Below are 3,544 nucleotides of genomic sequence, written 5' to 3' on the forward strand. Positions count from 1 at the left end.
TGACGCCTCTATAAAACCCAAAGGGACAGGGTGTCCAGGGCTTCCTGGCAGCTGAACGTATGGAGATTCCTGAAGGGTGGTGCATTAGGAAAGCGCCGTGCCCTCTGCTTCTCTTCATCCCTGTCCTTCATAGCTTCGCAATCAGCTGGTAAACCCAGGTGTTTCCCTGAGTTGGGTGAGATGCTGAAGCCAATTAATTGAACCTGAGGGAAGATTCAGTGGGAAGCCTGATGTGCAGCTGGTTGGTTAGCTTGGAGCTTTCCATGAGCTCTGAAAAGCACCACCATTTTGCCCCAAAGTTGGAGGTTTTGGGGACTGAGCCCTTCACCTGTGGGGTCTGAGGTTATTTCTAAGTGGAAGGTCACAGCATTACATTGGATTAGATGACACCCTGCTGATGTCACCTATAGAACAGATTTCTTGCTCTTGGGAAGAAATCCCCACACATCTAAAGTGACCTGCGTTTTGATAGTACAGCAGGAGAAACTAAGTCTGAGTTATGTTTTTCCACTATATCTTCATAAGGTCTAAAGGGACGTAAGGGTCATATCCCAATGCAGTGTGTAGGCTTATTTGGCTTTCAATTCAAACTATCAACTATAAAAAAAAAAAAAAAAAAGCAGAAACTAAATAGTGGATATTGTCAAAAGTTTTTTGTTTGTTTGTTTTCTGGTACTGGGGATTGAACCCAGGGCCTCACACATGCTAGGCAATATTGTCAGTAGTAAAGATTTGCAGTTTGATTTTGTGGGCTATGATAATGGAATTGTGGTTCTGTTAAAAGATGGAGCGCTTCCTTATCTTTCAGAAATATAATCTTGTGCTACATTGCTGCAGTAATGGCCTCCATGGATTGATTACTCTCTGCTTCTATGTCATTTGCATATCCCCTCCTACATTAATTCTGGGTTTGTCTGCAATGACTTATTTTATCTAATGAGACATTAGCAAACATGCTGCAAGCAGAGGCTTGAAAAGCACTTGTACATTGGGGCTTGCCTTCTCTTGCCTCTGGGAACTCTTGGAATGTAGCCACCATGGGAGCAAGCCCAAGCTAGCCTGCTGCAAGTCCATGTGGAGAACTGAGGCACCTCTCCCAACTGCCAGACTGTGGGTGAGACCGTCCAAGACAGCTCAGTGCTGGTCAAGTCACCAGCTGACTACATCCTCATGAGAGCACAGACAAAATCAACAGAAGAGCCGTCCAGCTGATCCCAGCCCAACCGTCAACCCACAGGAGCATGACCTAGTAATGACTGCTACTTCAAGACACTCGCAATAGATAGGCAATATAATTCCGAAGTGTGTACAAATAAAATTACAGATGTCTGGGCATTTGCCCAGGGCAGGGTTAATGAAGGTATAGATGAAAAAGGTCTTGCTTAAAAGCTGATAATTCTTAAAGTTGGTAAGGGGTTCATTTCTCCATTGTCTTTACCCTTGGTTATGTTTGACATGGAAATTTCTATACTAAAAAATAAAAGAAAGAAGCATGAAAAGAAGAGTAGAGGAGAAAGGAAGGAGAATAACTCTTCTATTTATAGATAAAGCAATTGAGACACAAAGAAGGAAAACGAGTTCTGGTGTGTAGCACGGCCACGTCTTAGCAGAATTCATTGCTGAACACAGCTTCCCCACCTCCTGGGCCAGATCCTTTCCATTGTTCCACATGCTCGGAGCCAGGAAAGTTAGGAAGAAAAACAATACAGGAAAGAAGAACCTCATATCTTGCTTTAAAAATGCCTGGTGGCTGGTCTAAGATGTTAGCAGGTGGTGAGAGACCTTTGATGAAAAATGTTTTTATTTGTGTGATGTATTCTTTAGCATTTGGGGAACAAACCTGGGGGCAGATCTGTTTATCCTTGTATGTGCATTATATCACATAAAAGACAGGGAAGAGTTCCTTTCTACACTCTGCCCTGCTGTGTTGGCACCAAAAGCTTGCTCTGTTTTTAAAAGTGTATAGTAATTGCGAAAGAGATAACCCGGACTGTGTTACACTTGTGCCCAGACATCAGTACTAAAAATTCATCTTCAAGTCCAAATATATTAAAGTTGTGTCTTTCCCACATGCACCAAATGAGCAAAGCTTTCATTATTCATCAAATGAGAAAATTAAGCACTGCAATTATCTGTCTATTGCCCCAGGATAGATTGGGCATCGTTTAATCAGACATTGCTATGTGAAGCTACAGACTGCGCCTGACCATAAACAGACATTAAAGAGATTACTTAATGAAAGAAAAAAAAAAAAACTTTCAGGTCTTCATAGCCAGTGTTGGTTTCCCTGAGAACTTGTGAACCTCAGAACTCAGCTGCAGTTTAGGGGGAGGAAGATTCTGGAAGGTGATAACTGGGCCTGTGACCAAAAAGCCAGATACAACAAAGCTAAACTAAACTGCAGTCTTCCTCCTAACTAAATTGGCAGGGCCCCCGCCTTGCTTTTTTGGGGAGTGGTGTTCACTGAGAGGACCCACAGGGCTCTGTATTTACGTTTGATGATTGGGCTGAAACCCCGGAGCCTCACAGCCAGCTGGCCAAGCTCGGGGAGGCCCACATGAGAAGTTTTCAAGTCAAGGGGTCCCTGGGTGGAGGTAGGAGGAAGGGGCTGGTGATTCTGAGCTCACTGCCGTGAAGGTCACTGACATCCTAGAGCACCCAGGCTTATGGACCCGAGGGCCACACACACAAGGCCTCTTGGTGTGGCCAGTGGGGCTCCTTCCCGCCTCCCACACCCGGGTGAGGGTGGAGGTAGACGTGGTGTCCGTCTGCGGTGCTGGTAACCTGCATTCTGGACGCCCAGAAGAGCAGCTCCTCCATCACGTTGCCAGAGCCCTGTCTTCCCGGGTGCTGGAAGATGCCACTGTTCACCAGTTTCCTGTCGCTGCGCCTCTCCTTCCCGCACCCCCATCCTGCCCCTGCCCCTCCGCAGCGCACACGTGGGGGGCTCTGCGCTAACCCAGCCTTCCTCAAGCCGGGGGCAGACTGAGCACTCGCTAGGCCGTCAAGCTCCCCAGGCCACCGACCTGGATTTAGGCAGAAGCAGGCGCGCCCAGGACGCGGCAGTGCCGAGAGCGGCCTCGTGCTGCTGCGGGATACGCACCAGGCTGCGGGCTTCCCGGGAAACGTCTTCTCAGACCTGGAGTCGTTTCAGAGGGAAGCCGAGCTCTGTCTGCCCGGCGCTGAGGGGCCAGTGCCTCGCATGGTCAGAGAAAGGAAGGTCCACGCTGCGCCAGGGAAGGAGGGGCTGGAAGCATCCCCAGGAGAGCCTCGGAACGCTTCTGGGATAGGCAGGCCCCTCCTCACAGAGGGGAAAGGCTTTCCAGCGTGCGCCCCGAGCAGGAGAGGCCAGGGCGCTTCGGACCGTGTGCACCACGAGGTGCTTCGGGACAGGGCGCCCTGCCCCGGGTCACTGCCGTTCTGCCGAGGGGACGAGCCGGCCCCTAGCAGCTCTCGCGGGCGGTCCTTGCGGCGGGACAGCGAGCCACGTGCGCAGCCAGCCCACAGACACAGCGGGCCTGCCACGGGCGAGCGGCGGCGCGGG

The 3,544-nt window shown here is 49.9% G+C and overlaps 1 long non-coding RNA gene across 1 annotated transcript; it reads right to left on the reverse strand.

Annotated features, from left to right (window-relative positions):
- Nucleotides 1-2,128: 2,128 nt before the first annotated feature.
- On the reverse strand, nucleotides 2,129-3,532 carry LOC106148124. Its single transcript, XR_001233288.1, has 2 exons — nucleotides 3,027-3,532; nucleotides 2,129-2,850 (listed from the first exon to the last, which is right to left on the reverse strand). It is a non-coding gene; the product is annotated as an uncharacterized LOC106148124 (long non-coding RNA).
- Nucleotides 3,533-3,544: the final 12 nt, after the last annotated feature.

Source organism: Chinchilla lanigera, unplaced genomic scaffold, assembly GCF_000276665.1.
Source record: "Chinchilla lanigera isolate Chin_1 unplaced genomic scaffold, ChiLan1.0 scaffold00015, whole genome shotgun sequence".
Taxonomy (NCBI): Eukaryota; Metazoa; Chordata; class Mammalia; order Rodentia; family Chinchillidae; genus Chinchilla; species Chinchilla lanigera.